Below are 19,344 nucleotides of genomic sequence, written 5' to 3' on the forward strand. Positions count from 1 at the left end.
TTTGGCAGCTAATCTTGATCCTATGCCATTTCTGCTGTGTGCCTGCAGATTCTACCTCTAATCTTATATGTCTATCTGCTAATCTCTTCAGAACATGAAAATATCCTCATATCTACTCTGTGTGAGCCTACCATCAAGAGATCAGAAAGACTGTAGTGATAGCAAAGTTGTAAGATAACTTATATGGGATAGGGCTTAATAAACTTTACTTGGTCTCCCAACAGCACTCTGTTATTGATAGTAAAGGGAAAGAAAGCTAAAACAGAGCAATGATTTAGAGATATGAAAAAAGATTCTGAGGTTTTTATTATTTGTCTAGTGTTCCCCATCTGCTAGGTGCCTCACTGTCACACTGAAAGAAACAGTCCCTGTCTGTGCTTGCTAACTAACTAGATAACATTATGACCATGGGGCACTCTGTATTCACACTCTATATACTACTGTAATGATTTTTGTACAAAATACTCTTTCTGGGGATTCATTTGAAAATTAATAACACATTGGTTAATAATATCATTATAAAATATATGTAATAATACTGTATGTGGAATTATGGATAGTCACTAATATTATGCTTTGAAGTCTGTGATGTCACTAAAATGTGCATAAACCAGGCATGTCAGGAAGAGTTGATAAACAGGTTTATTCCTGACAAAGGAAAGAGGACGACACCTCAGATCAGATGTGGCCTAAATTCAATGGACTATTCATTTGTATCAGAGGTTGCAGCAGGAAGAGATAGTTTGCATAGTAGCAATCACCAGCTGGTAAAGGTCCAGCATGGAGCCTTATCTTTCAGATCTCATTGTTTCTATATTCAGCAGGAACACTATTTGGGGATGCACTTGAGAAGACTATATTTCAAAGGTACACTGAACTACATAGAGTGTTCACCTTAGTTAGTCTTCACCTTAAGAAGACAAAGAAACCAAGGGATTTGATTCCAGTGATGATTCTTTGCCTGGCCAACCAGTAAAAAGCTGGAAAAACTGTGAGCCAGGAAAAAAAATCTTGAACAAGATTGTATTGTGCTCAATTAAGTTTTAGACTTTTAGATGTGTGTTCTCACTTTTATTTGTAACTATTTCTGACCTTAAACTTGAACTCACTGGAAACCTCTCTCTTTTTGACTAAATAAGTTTGTTTTACTTTTTATTCTAAATCAATCCTGTACTGTTTGACTTGAAGTGGTTATTAACACCAGCTAACACAACAAGCTGCTGTGATTTTGTCTCTTTAAAGGAGCAATGGACCTTATTACTTCTCTGAAAGTTCCAGGAGAGGGCTGGACATTTCAGGGCAGACAGTTTTGAGGCAATGTGAGACTGGGGGTGTGGTGGGGTCACTTGGCTAGTAGTAACCCAAGCTGGTGTAGACCAGAATGTGGCTGTGATATAACAAGTAATCTGCTGGAGTCACAACTGGAGAACCAGGGCTGCTTAATATATAGATACTGATTACATGCTTGCATGCTGGCTGGGAGAAACTAGACAGGGAGCTACAGCAGTAGAGCATTTTAAGGCATTTGGGGTTATAGAACAACCTCTGACTGGTCCTGTTTGAACTCCAAAATATGACAATTATACAGATTAGCAATTGGGAAAAAGGCAGTAACAAATAAGCAGGAGATCAAGATTATAAATACACTTTTTTTTAATGTTATCCCTCTGTAATCCTCCTCTTCTAATCAACGTTAGCAATGCTTTTTCTACTTTTCCTAGTTTCCTTCTTCCCCATATATGCCACATTTTCCCCAGCAAGGAGTGAGAATATCAGTCAGTAAAAATATGCTCTAAACTAAACTATAGTCCAAAACCTAAAATTAGTCTCTCCTTCCAATAATAATATATGGGGAAGGCCAGGATCTCCAGAGAGGTTAATGTATTGTTTCATCTACATGATAGAGGGGGAAATTTAGTATTAATACAGATTTATTTCAGCTGGTTCATTTTAACTCCAAAGTAAAAATGAAACTAACACAAAGTAAATTTCCCCATTTGAGGACGGTACAAGAAGGAACAGTGAAAAGAAGTTATCTGGCTGAAGGCAAATGTCAATAGTACATATTCTGTTACAGAAATCAAAATAAATTCTTCAATGTAAAAAGAAATAAGTTGTGAAAGATAATCTTTGCCAAGACTGTAGTTAAAAAGTTTAAGTAGAGTACTTCATTGACTTTTCACTTCTTGGGTAATAGGAAGTTACTTCACAAATCCAGATTATAGCAACATAGGACTAAATCTGGCCCCTTTGTGTGCCCCAGTATTAGGAGAATAAAAGGGATATTCACAATCCCCCAAAGATATATTTCCAGAACTAGAATTGTGGACCCTTGGACAATAACGCCTATCTACACAAATCTACAGAATCAGTGGAAGTGAGCTTCTATTGGTTCACCACAACTCTTGATTGGATAGAGTAAAAGCTAAGGGACAAAAAACAAAACAAAAAATTATTGGGTTACATCCACAGTCTAACTCTACAAAGAATCACAGTTTCTCTGAATATTCCAATCTTCCTTGTCTTCGCAGGTCACAAAGACAGACTTTCCATACTATTGTGATTAGTACATTTTGTGGTTAAAAACACTTGCTTTGATAAACAAGATATTACATTAAAAAACTAAACTTTCCATTCTCACTATCAGTAAAAGCCAAACATCTTAATTTCATCATTCTACATTATTTCAAATTAGTCTGAAAGTTTTCTAGAAGTTTGCTTCACTTAACAATAGGCCTTTGCTTAGCAATAGACCCTTTGTTATACATTAACCTTTTCTTATAAACTCCCCCAGATCTAGCATTTTAGCTCCTAAACCTTTCATTAGAATGTCATGTGCCTGCCAGGTTCCTTTAAAGGTTTGCCAAACTTTGTGAAATCAGGGGCCAGGTTTGGTGTGGACCCACTTACTCCCTACAGATCTTTGGGAGGGATTAAAAGTTTTGTTCAAAACCACATGAAAGTCACCAGATCCCACTTGAATTGAATCTAGAATCAAAGCAAGATGCAGGGGTTGTGCATCCACACAAACTGAATTAAAAAAATGACAAAGAACAAGGTTAAATACCCTGAGAATGGGCATCTCTTAGTTCTAGTCAGCATGTGTGGCTTCTCTGAACTTATTTAGTCAGAAATAGTGTTAAAGAGAGAAGAAAAATTTTATTTATCAGATTGTTTTATATCAATTGCTATATTTTACTATAAACCATTCTTTATTGTTATGTAATTCCTGCATCGCATTGCTGTTTATACTTGACAAAGATGAAAAAAGCTATTAATACACGTATATATTCCATATCACTTATTCTACTTTCTAACCATAACTGCTATCAAGATTTATCACAGAGAAAGAGTCATTAGACCAGAACATCTATTAAGTCATTGTAATAGTGTATGATCCTACACATACAACAAAAAGGTTAATGTGGGCCTGATAGGCTAATTATGTTGTCTGGCTGCACCTGGAGGGTGGTTCAGGCTCCATTAAATATGAAGACTAGCTGGGAAAGGAACTGAGCTGTGACTATGAAGGTAGGCCATCTGGAGCAGAAGAGGATTGGCTTGGCTGTGAGGGATGGGTTTGGCTGTCTGCTGAGGCTCAGGCTGGCTGTGCTAAACTGGCTGGTCAGGGGCAGATGGAAATGATAATAAATGATACTAAAATCAGACTAGAAAATGTGGATAGGAAAAAGATTGAGGAAGACTGGATGCAAACAGGGAAAAATAAAAGAGAGTCTTTAGAATCAGTAGCAGGAACAACAAGTGGGAAGGCAGGAATGGGACACAGGAGAAAATTACTTAATAGTAAAATCCCTAGCTAAGGCTATAAAGACAGGATACTTCAACTCCCTGAGGAATGCAGAGTGTATCAAAAAAGTGTGGGAGACACAGTAAGAGCTAGGAAACTACCTTCTGGATACTTGTTAGTGGAATGCAAAAGCAAAGGACAAGTAAGGAAGCTCCTTAAGACAAAGGTGCTAGAAAGCTTAAAAAAATAAATAGTCAGCTACCCAGATTCCTAACTGAAAAATAGGGGTAGTGTATGAAGTGCTACTTGAAGTGCCAGAAGATGCAATAAAACAAGGAACAGGTGAAGAAAAGGTGATACATGCTAAGAGGCTAATTAGCAGAAAGGGATGTGATAGCCCTCAACAGCTGTGGTAGTCACATTTAAGGGAAGGATACTTCAAGACAGAGTAACTCTAGTACATCAGATGTTCTGGACTTAACCATATATATACCTCCTCTATCGAGATGCTACAGGTGTCAAGATTTGGTGTCACAGTAAATAATTGCAAGGGTAAATTATGGTACAACAATTGTGGAGTTGACCATTCATACGACCAGTATGAGGAAGGGAAAAAACAAAAATCCTGTAGCTGTGGAGAAAAACACAGGTCACCATATGGAGGCTGAGCTGAGGCAAAGGAAGCTAAAGAAATACAAAAAACAAAATCATTAGCATCTCATATGCAGAAGCTTCTAGGAGACATCTAAAAGGAGAAACAAAAGTAGACCAATAGAGGGACAGGGATTAGCAAGCAACAAAATAATGGGAAGGAATTAATGAGTGATATCTGAGTAAAAGGAAGTGACATGCCAATTATAGAACAAGATTGACTGCATTTATGATTTGCCATAAATTTGTTATTCTCAGACCGGAAAGAAAATAAGATTTATAGGTATAGCTGCTGAAAAGTAACTATGAGTGAGCAACCTAAGTGAGGAAAGGATTGAAGTTTAAGAGAATGGGGGTGACTATTTTTAGCTAGACTGCACACAGTTTTATAGCCTATGGGCTGAGGTTAAAGAAACATTACTGATATTGAAAAGAGAGCCTGATATAATATGCATACAAGAGACTTGGCTAATAGACAAAATAGACTATAAAATCCCATGATATGGTATATTTACACATGATAGATTGATCAAGAATGGGAAGAACTCAAATTACCTTGAAGTAGAGTTTAAAAAGCTCAATATTGAGTATAATGCTATTGAGATACCAATACAAAAAAAATCCACCTGTCTCTCAAACTGTATAATGTTTATAACCGCTGCAGGAAACTAGATGCTGAAAGAATAGTAGATGTGATATGCCCATAAATTATTTGCTGTGATCTGATCAGTCACAACCGATTTTGGGGAAATAGGACAAATGATGATAATGGAAAATATTGAGCAATTTTGGAAGATAATTTAATATTATTTGATGATGGAATACCTACCAGTCCAATATAGCAGATAGAAGCCTTTCTTGGCTAGACCTGGTAATAGCTTCTAGTAATATAGCAAGCAAATACAGCTTAGAAATTTACAGAGAGGAGGGAATGTGTAGTGACCTCTTCCCGATGTTAAATTCTTATTAAGGAAAAAGAAATATTGAAGACAAGAATAATATCCCTCCTTGGAACCTAGAAAAAGTAAACTGGAAACTCTTTAGATACAAAAGTGAGGATGATGTTGGTGAGCAGTATATAAGTGAGGATATTAAGCAATTAAGGAAAAGAACATATGTATATGTCATAAAGTCTTCATAGCTGAGTGTGGATTTTGCTTTCTTGTCTGCCTTGTTCTTTTCCTTAATTACCATGGTACACTTTTCCTATTTTAATTACGGTTGATTCCTTGGATCAGTTAGGCAGGCTGTCTTTATATTTCTCTTAGTAACATTACTAATGAATTGCTTAATATCCTCACTTATATACTTATATCCTCACTTAAATATATATATAAATAAAAACTAAGACAGAAGGACAAAGGTCTATAAAAAGGGAAAAATAAAAAAAAGAAGCTGGAGGAGATACTGTGAGAGAGTAAATAAAGATCTCAATACATCAGAGGAATGCGAGGAACATCAGAAAATGAATGGACTAAAGAGTAAGAGCAATACAATACTTGGCCTTCTAGTTGAGGGCCATGGAGTAATAACTCCAACAATGAAAAAATGGAAATTCTGGTGGCCAGATCTCAAAAAGTCACTAATAATGAGGATCAAAGGATAGAATTAGGGAAAGGAAAAGAATGTTCCTTAGTGATAATTATGAGATGAGGAGGTAGGAAGACAACGTAAATTTTATTTTAAATGAAAACTTCAGTATGAAGGAACTCCAAAAAGGGATTATAAGAAACAAAAACACTACACCAGGGAAACACAAAATAAGCTTTGAAATGCCCGCACACCTAGGTGATGAAAGCCTGAGGATTACATTAAAATTATACAATACCCTATGGAGGAAAGGGGAAATATCTGGGAAGTGGAAATATGCAAATATTGTCCCAGTTAGGAAATGAGGCAAGATGTACTCTAGGCCTGAGAAAATATACATCAACTGCCCTTACAACATGTTTAGGTAAAACTATGGAAAAACTGGTGACAGAAAGATTAGTAGAACACTTAAAAATAGGCTCATAGATGAATCACAAGTGGGATCAGAAGAGGTAGGATCTGATTATATGCACAGTGTGGTCAGACAGAAGCACAAAAAAGCTTGAGAACCGAAAAATACTTGTTAGTATCTTTCATGGGCCTAGAAAACGCCTACAATGTGTTATGGAGAGAAGGACTATTATATAAAATTGGCAACCATAGGTATTGAAGGAAAAAATGGATAAGGGATTTCCTAAGCAAAAGAACCATAAATTCTAGGAAGGGAAAGCTTTTTTCATCATTGCCATAAACAGATAGTCCAGGGTTAATTCCTCTTTTACCTGTAAAGAGTTAAAAAGTTCACATAGCCTAGCTGACACCTGACCAGAGGAACCAATGGGGGGAGAAGATGTTTTCAAAGAGGGAGGAGGGAAATCAGTCTTTGTCTCTTCACAAAAGTTTGTGCTGGAGTGAAGGATCTAGGAATCAGCCATCTAACATTTCTAAAAGTAGTAAGTGTTTAGAGAAGAAATGTATTAGATTATGTTTATTTTCTTTTGTGACTTCATTTTTGCATAGACGGAGAATCAAACTGAGTGTCTTTGTATAACTATAAGGTTTTTGCCCTGAGGGACATCCTGTGTGTTTTGAATCTGCTGTCTGTGAGAGTAGCTTGCATGTTAATCTCACAGAGGTATTCCTTTCACCCTTTTTCTTTAATTAAAAGTCTTCTTCTAAGAACCTGATTGATTTTTCCTTGTTTTAAGATCCAAGGGTTTTTTGGATCTGGGCTCAGCAGGAATTGGTGGGAGGTGAATCAATCTCAATACTGCCAGGAAAAGGGGGATAAAGACTGGGGAAATATTTGGGGGAAGACAGAGTTTCCAAATGACTCTCTCATAAACATTTGTTTAAACTATTTGCTGGTGACAGCAACTAGATCTAAGCTGGTAAATAAGCTTTGGGCTTATCTCATACAGGTCCCAACATCTGTACCCTAAAGTTCAGAGTGGGGGTGACACCTTGACAAGCATATATTATGTTACACAAGGAACTCCACAGGGAGTTCCATTAGCCCAATCCTTTTTCAGATCATGATAAATGACCTTTCAAAAGAGATGAGTGCAGGAATAAACGTCACATTATTTGCAGATGACTGTGCCAAAGGAACCAAATGCAGAAACCTTGAAAGTGATTCTGTTTGGTGGCAATGATGCACTACAGAGGAGTACAGAATGAGGAAACAGGAGATGCTTCAAGTTCTCCATTGAGAAAACAAAGGAAATGACCTTCACAACACAGACAATTCAAAAGGAGGTGTAATGTTATATAAAAGACCTGCAAATAATCATAGTGAAAAAGTAAAAATTCTTAGGTCTGATATTTGATAACAAAATCACCTGAGAGATCACACTGAAAATATTGTAAGTGCAAAGGCAGAATCAACATACTTAAAAGTATATCTGGACCCTCCTGGGGAGTGGACAAGAAAATGGTGCTAATGCTGTACAGAGCACTAATCAGACCTATTAAGTATAGCTTTAGGCCTTTAGGTCAGCATCAAAAACAACCCTGAAAAAACTAGACTGTACCCAGGCAGAGGGATTGCCTATAGTACGTGGTTCCTTCATTACTATGTCTCTGTGTGTAATGCCAAGAGCAGATGGAGAAATGCCTATCACTCTTAGAATGGAGCTCCTGTACGTAACCTTTTCAGCCAAAGTACTAGGTACTGATTGTTGGGAATTAAGTGGAGACTGGGTAGGACAAAAACTCAAAATTCCTTTTGTATGTATGATAAAGAAGTAGATAAAGGATCTCACTGATAAAAATGGGTTAAAAGAGGCCAAATCTATAGCTTTGGGAAAATAATCTAACACTGAAAAACCATCACCACCACCACTGAAAGACATGGAATTGTATAATAAAATAAACAGGAAGATCATGATAAATATACAAGATATAGCAAATCAATAGATCTGTGATAAGTAGGGACACTATTGTCAAATAGTGATGGCTCCAGAGAGTAAGGTTCCAGTAGAGTAGGAACAAGTTTCTTTGTGCCCACATTCCAACTCAAGAAAGTCATAACACTGACTTTATCTTTGTTTCTCCAGTTGAGCTAACAGGATATTGTTGGCACTAAGTTAGGCCTTAGATGTCGGGCCAGCTGCCATGGCCATCCTGTCTGATTCCTTATAATGCTGCAAACACTATATAATGGCAATTCTGACAACAGAAATGACGTGCTTAATGAAATATTACTGCTAACTGAATTGGTGCAATTGGATATGACCATAGTAATAGCATGGATCTAAGCACATGTAGGGATAACTGGCAACAAATTAGCAGACAATGAGGCCAAAAAAAAAAAAAATGCTATTGAGCATGAACAAGACCTTCCTGAAACTGTGTGTGGTGCTTGTACTAACACTCAAGCACCAGGATAATCAATTTAGGGGAGCCATATCTGAAGAAGTAGGTTTCTATTGCCCCAGACAGTTATGGGTCTGTGGCAATCCAATTTGGGGTTAGGAAGTTCACTGTAAGGATTGTGGTTATGGAGGTTTGTGAGGCAATTGGCTCTGTGTGGTTTACCCATGGGTGGTTGGCATAAGAACTATAACATAAACTGGCTGGTTTTGAGAGGAAGGGATTTCCAAACTTCGCTGGGGTAGTCACTGAACTCATATCCCAATAGTTTGCTCTCCACAAGGGGAAAGTGAGTATATGAACAGAAGATACTGGTCTATCATTCTGCAAGGCCTTGTGGACCACAGGAGCATGTTCATGAACACTAATGTGGGGTGCACTGGAAAGGTTTATGATGTCAAGCTGCTGAGGAGATCAGAGTTGCATGCAATGGTGGAAGCAGAGACTTTAATCCCCAGGTATAAAATTGTTCTATATGGTATATTTCTAACTTTTTTGGGGAACACTGCATATCCACTCATAACTTGGCTAATGAAACCGTAGTGTCAGGATTTCAATTTCAAATGCAGTAGCTGCAGAATTATCATGGAATGTGCATTTGGTAGGCTGAAAGCTCATTAGAGATACTGAAACACGTCTATATACCAATGTGAAAAGCGTTGGTAGAATATTGGTGTGCTGCACACTCTACAACATTTGTGAGGATAAGGAGAACATTTCCATCCTGAGTGGCTCAGGCCAGATCTGGTTTGAGAACTGTTTACGGACAGCCGGATCCAACCTACATGCACACAGGACCTAGTGGGCAAAGGAAATGAGGGATGTTATACGTTCACACATCACAGCAGGGACAGAGAAGATATCAGCCTTTTGCCTATGTCAAGGGAAATCTTAACATTCCTTTCTTTTACCTGCTGTACATGTAAATGAGGGAAAATATATAGATACTTTAGAACCTGAATAGCTTTGTAACTCTGTTCCATTTTGAATTGCTATTAATCATGCTCTGTTACCTGTTCTCAGGTGTCAGTGCACACATTAGGTAAGGCAGTTATTGCAGGGAAACCACATTGTTCTATTGGCTTGATGTTGGCTCAGCTTGGAAAAAAAGAGACTAAGGGGGGATATGATAGAGGTATATAAAATCATGAGTGGTGTGGAGAAAGTGAATAAGGATTGTTATGCACTCACTGCTGCTGCTGTTGTCATTATTGACACCTGTATGTAAGGCAATTCATCAGTTTAGAATCATTAATAAGGTAGGAGTGCTGATGGAAATACTCTTGGCCATTGTAACTTTTGGGTTTTTTTGTGTGTGTCGGGGGGACATATGAAACTCCATTTACAAGTATAATGGAAACACCTCTTTAATGCAATGATTTCAGGTTTCTCTTTACATGGGTGAAGTATGCATTAGCACTTACTTTGCCACATTTAGTGTTCTGAAGTACTTTGTAAAATAACACATTTCAATGCTTAATTAAAACCCTTTTTCCAGAAATGTGCTACCTGTGAAATTGATCCTGGGATCGCAATACACTTTGTGTGCCTGCAGTTCTTTTCTTTGTTTCTGAAGTGCCACATCTTTAGAGGCCGTTGCTCATGGGAGTGCTTGCAAAGTGTTTATGAGGGAGGTTGGAGAGGAATAACTTAATTAGTGGTCAGTGGTAACGTGGAACTATAACCCTTGCAAGGTACAATTAATACATGTTGGGACTCCCTTAATCTGTTTGTTACATCACTTGAGGTGGGGGAATGATTTTTGTTACATAGAACTGGTAGACACCTTGTGATTGCCATTATGTTGTGGGATTGTCTGATTGGTTTTTTGTGTATGTGCTCAATAAACTCATTAACAAAGATATTGGATGAATCTACAGTGTATGCTTCTTTGGGTGGCATGTAGTGTACATACCTGTTTAGCTTTCCTCTCGTCCTCTGCACCTTGCACAGGTATAAATAGCAGTGCAGACAGTGAGGCAAGGCTCAGTGAGTAGAGACACACCTGAAGGATGTATGTATTCAAATACATACTGTGACAGATTTATGTTATCAATCTGCCTGGGGCCTCAGGCTGAGGCTGCAGGATCTTTAGGGGAGGAGATGAAGGAGCACACCAAGTGACTAAGTTTAAAGCTTTATTAACCAAATAATAGCGATGAGTGCTGGGTGCACCTCATGTCACTCAGAGGAAGGAAGAAAGAGTTAGTGCCTGAGCCCTAATCCACTTCCATACTTACACATGCACAACACAAAGCTGGCCAAGCCTGGGTGCAATGTAAGAAGAAGAGGGGGAAGGGTAGACGAGAGTTCTGCCCTATGCACAAGTTGTCTAGGGCCCACTGTAAATCTCTGACTTGCTTCAGCTCTCTGGCGGGTTTTGAGCCCTGGGTCCTTCCGGGGGCATTTTCGTCCATGGACCCTCGTCCCCCATGCTCTCTGTACCAGTCTGAACCGGCCTTCTGCGGCTCCCTTAGGTTGCCCAAAACACACTGGCTTCAGGGTTGCAAGGCTGATGTTTTTCAACTCACTGGCCTTCGCAATCTGTCTAGTTTTGCAACCTTGTCAGGTCTGTCTGGCTCAGTTCTCCTTTCTCACAAGCTTCTGGATTTTTGGCAGCACAGAGCTTGTTTGTGTGCGTTGGCCTTGGGCTCTAGTTTCATTCCTTATCTTCGAGCCTAGCTGGATCGTCAAGTTAACCCATTCCTTTTCCCCTTCCTCCCCCTCGGCCTCTTGAAACCTGAAAAGGAATCTTTCACTCCACACTCACACCTTCAACACTTCCAAGATCCTTTCCCATGCATATATAAGCATTAGCAAAATACAATGCTGGTGCTTACCCAGGAGACCCCATGGAGGCACAATTTTTATTGTGAATGTGACAATACCATACATGTCTCTCTCACCTAAGCAGTGCCTCCCGATCTAAATGGCTGCTGGAGCCCTTCCCTGCCACAGGGACAGGGTCTGGCAGAAAGAAGGCAGCAGAAAAAGACTCAGCCTTGACAAGCCCAGGGGCACAATTTTATTTCTAATGTTCAAAGTGTTCACAAAAACTTGCTTTTGAAGCAGAAATGCAGACCTTGTGCTTGTGGTTCAATGATTGATTTATAACTGTATTTCTCTTAAATGATAAGGTGGGTGAGATAATATCTTATTGGACCAAGATCTGTTAGTGAGAGAGAGAAGCTTTCAAGCTTATGCAGAGCTCTTCTTCAAGTCTGGAAAACCTACTCAGAATGTCACAGCTAAAATAAATTGGTCCAGTAAAAGATATTGCCTCCCCTACATTGTCTTTCTAATATCCTGGGACCAACAGGGCTACAGCACTCCATACAACATTTCACTTGAGGGGAACTTGGTGTTTGGTAAGGGATGGGGTGGGACATTGCCATTGCTTGACTGAGGAATGCCCCAACACACAGACACAGAGCAATGCATGCCACATTAAACAGGGCAGCAAAAATAGTTACACATGACTTCAAATACCCTTATTGTTAGTGCTGAGTATCTTGCTGGACAATGAGGCTGGCTGGGTTTCCAAGGACATTGTGAGCCATTTCAGCTGAAAGCATTGGACAGCACCCAGTCCAGCTCCTTGTTGAAGGGTAGCATACAATGTGCATGGTGGACTGGTTGTTAGAGTCCCAGGCTTCCCTATACAGGAACTTATGTGCTTAGTTCTTTCCCTTCACAGCCTTACTATTCAATGGATACTGTTCTCACTAGCTTCTCTGAATTTGCACAATAAAAGTGAATATTCTACTGTTCCGGCTGAAGTCATGGAGTACTTAGCCCAGATATCGTTGAGCAACTGGGTATGGCTGGCACAAAACCATGCATTGACATGTTTACAGTGGCTAATGAACTCCAAGGGTTTCATGTTAATAGGCCATTGCATTAATCCTTCTATTTAAGCAGGCAACGCAATATTTAAATTGATTTTTTTTCAATCAAAAATTAATTTGGATAATGGAAAATCAGAAAGGTAGTTTTAATTTTATATATTCCGGAGCTTCCTCACAATATAGGAATAGTTTATAATGATAGGTTATGATGATATTAATCTGAAAATATTTTAAAAATAAAGACTTACAATATGTAAGATAATTATGTGCTTTTATCACAGAAACGTATTATTGTTTTGATTAGAACTAACAGTGAGCCTTGTGGAAATGAAAAGAGATGTTATCTCTAGTCTTCCATTATTTCCCTAAGGCAAATTTCTCCTCTGAACTGCACTTTATACTACTTATCTGCAGTGCAGGTTCCTATTACATATTCTACACCTGTTCCATGTTTAGAACTCCCAGAGATCTGCTGTGCTGATCACAGAAGACAGTTTTGCCTTGAATGCTGTTAATATTGTCATGTTTTAAGAAAGAAAGATTATAATTTTATAAGATTATAAGTGTTAATCTTATAAAATAGAAAGTTAATTTTAATTATTACTGTCCCTGCCCGCAGGTATACGGGATCTTGGGGAGCAATTACCACACAGGTGGGGTGCCAATTAATTTCTTTATTAAAGGAAAAGGGAAGTGGTGGGAATTTAACAATGAAATACAATGGGATGGGGTGTATAGGGTGTTTACAATAAACAATGATGGGGGGTTCTTATTGAACAGTGTAGGGAGTTCTAACAGTGGGGTGCAGTAAGTAGGGTTCAGCACAATGGGATACAGTACAGTCAATAAGCAATTCAACTTTATATAGGAACAACTCTAAATACAGTGTGGAATGCAAAATGTACCAAAAAGAAATGCAAAGTAAAATGGTAGCTTCTATATGAAATGGTCAACAATCTCAGATGGAATGCATTAAGTGGTTAATAGCTATATATATAATGTAACACAATAGTATCAATGCAAATACAAAGTATATCAGAAAAGTGGAGGGGACCAATGGGGTGTTATAACCACAAGTAAGATGTGAATCACAGTGCAATGATACAATATGGGTGATAAGTGAAATTATGCAATGTAACAGCATAGAAGAAAATTAATGACTTAATTTGTGAGGTTGTAATAGCAGATAATCTGCAAGAGTGTACCTAAAGACTGAGTCAAGAAACAGGAGTGGGGAGGGGAGTGAATGATCAGTGGCAACTGATGAGAGGAGAGTGCAGCTGCAAGCAGCGAGAGACTCTGAAGTCCAGCGGGGTGAAGCCCAGAGCAGTTTTCAGGAGCCTGCGGGCTGGACGTACGGAGACAAGAGCAGCTGGAGCGCACTTAAGGGGAGTCTGGGAGCAGCAAGAGGGGAGGGTGCTGAACATGCAAGCGATGGGAAGGCACATGGAGAATGGGGGAGACGGCTGAGGGAAGAAACAGGCTGCAGCAGTGGAGAGCACTTCAGGGAAGTTGCGCAGCAGCGGGGTGAAGACAAACGGAGCAGTGTGATGGCGATCTTCAGTAGGGGAGGGGCAGCGGAGAAGCGGGAGCACGAACACAGGGGATACAGGGAGAGGCAGCAGAGAGGTGTAAGGAAGAACTGGAGGGACACCCAAAAAAAAGGGACAGAAGTGGCAAAGGGTTTGGGAGGTTACACAGGGGGAGAAGCAGCAAGGAGTTACAACAGGGAGACACGGGGAAGTATATAAAGAGGGAGATTGGAGTGGAGGAAAAAAGACACGGGAAAGTTCAGGGAGAGATTGGGACAGCGGGAAGATGAATTCAAACAGCAAAAACCTTATCTATCGTCTAACTTAATTAAATTTATATAAAATGACAAGCAGCCTATACAAAGTAACAAAACAGGTACAGAATACGACCAGGCAATGGCTTTTTTAAATCTGTCTTAACCAACGACTAGGCAAAACAACAAATATCACAATTCTAAGCAAACTATAACAAGCAACTATAGGGAGCAACAAAACAGCAACTATAGCAAGGCAGGTGAAACTTACAAGCGCTACAATCTTAGCAAACTATGACTCATTAAACTAAAAAGCAAAACCTATGGTGCACTTTATGCTATGGGGAAGTCATAGAGGGCAGAGTAGTATGTACCCAGGATACAGCTCCCAAGGCAGCCCTCCAAGGAAGCCAAGGGATGGTGGCTGCAGCAGTGGATATGGCTGAAAGCAGTGAACCCCGAAGCAGAGCCCACAGGAGCAGACCTTAGCGGTGGCACAAACTTATTTTTAGCGGCAAAGCGTCATGGAATTTAAGAGAGGTTTTAAGACACAGACCAAGGTTTAGCTTGGGTCTGTGTGCTGGGGAAACAGAGCCAGCAGCTAAAATAATAAAATAAAAGTATAGAAAGTTTCACAGAGGGATTCTTAGCAGTCCCCAAGGTAGCAGCAAAGGCAGAAGCAGCAACAATGTCAGAAGAAGCAAGGAGGGCTCGGTACGGTCTCGATAATCAGGAGATCTCTCAGGCAGCAATTCGTTTTTCGTGGGAGGGTTTTTTTTAAAAAAAAAATGAGGGTACGCTCAAAAATAAAATGAGAGCGGAGAAAGGACCCCCAGAACCCCTGGCTGATCAGACCAGGCAGCAATGCAGGAACCTTTCTGATGTTTATTGTAAAAATGCCTGTTTTTAAAGGCAGACTCAGGCAGTTTCCAGCCAGTAATCCTGATAGGTTCCCTCTGTCACAGGGGAGGAGACACCGGGAAAAACTGCAGGTGAGCAGAGAGACGTGCCTGGGCAGAGTCCTGAACAATAGATGTGAGTTCACACCTCAGGACTCAAAAGCGCATGAGGCCTATGACTCATGCCCAGGATCTTAAAAACACATTAGGTCTTGCAGATCTGGACATTGCCTACCCTACACCAAGCCCAGGTTTAACAAGGTGATAACAGGACCAACCCTTTGAACAGGGCAGTGGTCCCACTTAGCACGCAGCACCAGTGGCCATCCCTTTGAGAAGGGCAATGGCTCTTGGTAAACAACTTAACAGCCAGGGAGGGGCGGCCACAGGAGGAGAACAAAAACAAAATGGAGTATGGGGACAGCTGTAAGAAACAAAATGGAGTAGGGGGATAGCTGTAACAGACAATTACTAGGGCAGACTAAATAGGCCATCACTGCTCATCCAATATTATGATATGAGGCACAATCATTGCTGAACCGTATTCAGTTGAAACATAAGTATAAGATCTTAACATAATTCAAATCTCTGAGAACTTTAATACAGATGTGGCACAGAAAAATAAAAGATGGGGTTATATTTATGTGTGTGTTCTCTTGAGCTTCATTGCATGTTTAATTTTAGGATTCAACAGAACAGTGAGTAACTGGAAATGATACTCTGCTGAAGCTCAATAAGATACCCAGTAGTGGATAAATGATACTATCCCAAAGTAGTAATTAAAACCAGTAGGCTGCTTGTATTTCAACCCATTAGATATCATGGAATAGCATTTTATGCTATTCAAAAATCTGCAGGTATACAGAGAGCAAATGCTGAGATGGTCCATCCATTATCCTAATAGCAATATCTCTTTTGAAGAACTGATTTGATTCTCTGTCATTTTAGTTATGAGAGATGGAGGTCGAAATGTTACAGGTATAACAGCAGTGATTAGTCCTACTACAACACTAGACATATTGGTGGCCTGAAATGTATTAGACTTAGTGAAGAGAAATATGTATTGTTCAACCCTTCACTGGAATCACTTTGTACATAAAATAATCCAATGTTTTCTGTCATCTTGAACATATTGATATCTTTGACGCTTGCACATTCACTATATTTTGAATAGTTTATTACTGTTAAAATTATGTTTTGTATAATGTGTTCAGATAGCATTTGTTGTATGTTTGTATTTGAATAGTAGAGGACAAAAATAGCAAGCAATACATAAGGATAGGTTGTCCACATCACAACTGTAACTATGAATGATAATGTATGCTGCTGCACGGTTTCCCTCCAAAATTGTCTGTCTGAGTTGCCCACAGCTTTAATGCAATCAGTCAGGGCCAATTTTTAAAAAAATAGAGAGATAGATTGAGGCACTTTTGAAAATCCCCCTTGTGTGTCTAACTCCCACTGACTTCAAATTCCTTAGGACTTTAAAATCAATAGGGGTTAGACACCAGGTGGGGTTTTCAAAGGCACCTAGGCACCTATCTACATTTAAAAATCTGGTGCTCTGTGCCTATACCTGCTCTGCAAATGCAGTTCACTCCGTTCTTTTTCTTCTCTACCTCTACCAAAAATTTAATATTTAAAAATCTAAATTAATGTGTCTACAGCAGATAGGCAGTGGTACAAAAATGCCCTGTTGCTAATGGTCCAGTATTCTAGATAGCTGAGAGGCATGTAGTGTAGGTCCAGATTTGCTGGGGTTCTCATGCAGCCATGTAACCTCTTCTGAGCAGCCCCTCTCCCTCCTTCCAGACTTCAGATAATATCCAGAGGCTCATTTCTCTTGTATCTTCCAAAGTGGCTGCCTCTGTAGGCTTGAGTTTGGAGAAAGCAATCTCTTCTGCCACCAACAATAGGAGCACTATGGGAGGGGAGGAAAGGAAGAGTAGGGCCAATGAGAGGTTTGGGGGGAAGCCGGTACTAATTACTGGGGCCCGGCGGGTCAGAAGGGGGCCCAGGGCCTGGCTTCCCCAGCTTTATCAACTCTTTTTAGCCAGCCTACTCTTGCTGGGGGGCCTGAAAAAAAATTTTCACGGGGCCTGAACCCGCTTTTGGCGGCCCTGAGGAAGAGACACCTGTACTAATGGAGCCCAGCCATCTATATAGCCTCTTCCTCTTTCCACTTGGGGGCTTGGTTTTCTGGGGCAGTAGGCACTCCGATAGAGAGAGGAGAAGAGGTCTGCTGGAGGGATTGTTGCCTTGCTCTCTGGGGGAGATAAAGGCTCCCCCGGCATAATTGAAAGGCCATCTGGCACACTGATCTGCCCTGCTTCCTTGTGAGAGCAGAAGAGAGGGGAAAACTGCACACTGGGGAAAAATGGGACTGCACATTAAAATCAAACAAAAATACCCAAGACATGCTAGTGGCAACCTGGGCAAGTAATTATGTATACTGGGTCAGTGCTCCTATTTATTCCTGCCTTAGTGCATCTCACCACTGATTCTTAACATTTTTCAGCAAAATATCATTTAAAAACTTATTTTAAAATAACATTTGTAACAATTAGCACTAGCTGTAGAGACTTTTTCATCCTTCAAACACTTTACATAAGTTAACCACTTCACAGCACTACATGAGGTAGGTAAGCAAATTGTTTTTCAAGTTGCTTTGAACTTGAAACTAAAATGGTTCAAAGGAGGGAAAAACTCACAGAAAATGAAATCCCATGATTCAATACAGTGTCACTCCTCATTCAGGAGCCTTTGTTTAAGTGTTTTATTATGTTCTCCAAATTTAATTGTACAGGAAGAATCAGGGATTTACGTATTAAGTTCCCTGTGTATTCTACAAATGATGCAAAATGGAAAGTTTTAAATTATTGTAAAGGTAAAAGTAAAATGTTCTATTCATCTGCACTAACACCTAATGTTCCATAGATTTAGCTGTAAGTATGGGTGAAATGATAGTTACGCTTTTTTTCCCCTAACATATACAAATGTATGACATTTTCCACTGCTGCAATTTGGATCATTAGCTTTTAAAAATGTTTAGATGAATACAAGTGATGAGTTAAGAAATCTGGAGATCAGAGTCACTTACTGCTGTCCGTCTCTACAGCACATGAAAGAAAATATCTTTCAGAACTTAAAGAAAACAGCTCAGAAGCTTTTACACAGATACATCTTTCATCCTAGGAGGCTTATTTCAGGATTCAAATATATTAAAAGAATAACGTCTTGCTGTGATTCCTGACAAATGGGAGGCATAATAAAACTTTACATGATGGCAGTGTATAGTCTTTTCTTCCCAGCATTTTGTAAGATTACCATCAAAAGAGAGTTTTCGCACATAACACAGCTGTTTGAGACTATGGATAAATAAAGATTACTATTAAAGGTACGTATGGATTGTATAATTAGTGGACCAAGGAAATACAATTTAAATAATTCATAATAGGAAATGTTTAATTAGGAAAGCATCAGTTTTGTCAAGTTGTTTTATTACTGATAGTTATAACTATTTCCCAATCATTAATAAGACTGTTGTGATGTATATTTTAAAACTGACCATATCTTGATCTTAAAAACACAAAGAGAAAAAATAACTAAAGAAAAACTCTTTAAATTATATTAATGAGCATGTTTTCCTTTTTTAGTTTAATGAGGATAAGCAACATAACCTATCACAATATGTTGCTCAATAAACAAAGTGGAACATATGTCGCTAATATTAGATTATTTTGATTAACATTTTGATGCTTAAAAAGTCAAAAAATATTGGCTTCTTTTTCTATAGGAATTTATTAGCTACAAGAATTATGGAGAATAGGGGTAAGAGGAAGTGGAAATGCTAAATATCAGCAACAACCTGTGTGGAGTGGATAGTAACTGAATGGGTTTTCAAACATTTTTAGAGTTCTGAACATGTCCACAATCTCTTGAATCAATACCCTGCCCTTTTTGTAATTACCCACACCACCTTGCTTCGTCTTTAATATCATGCAGGTC

Source organism: Gopherus evgoodei, chromosome 5, assembly GCF_007399415.2.
Source record: "Gopherus evgoodei ecotype Sinaloan lineage chromosome 5, rGopEvg1_v1.p, whole genome shotgun sequence".
Lineage (NCBI taxonomy): Eukaryota > Metazoa > Chordata > Testudines > Testudinidae > Gopherus > Gopherus evgoodei.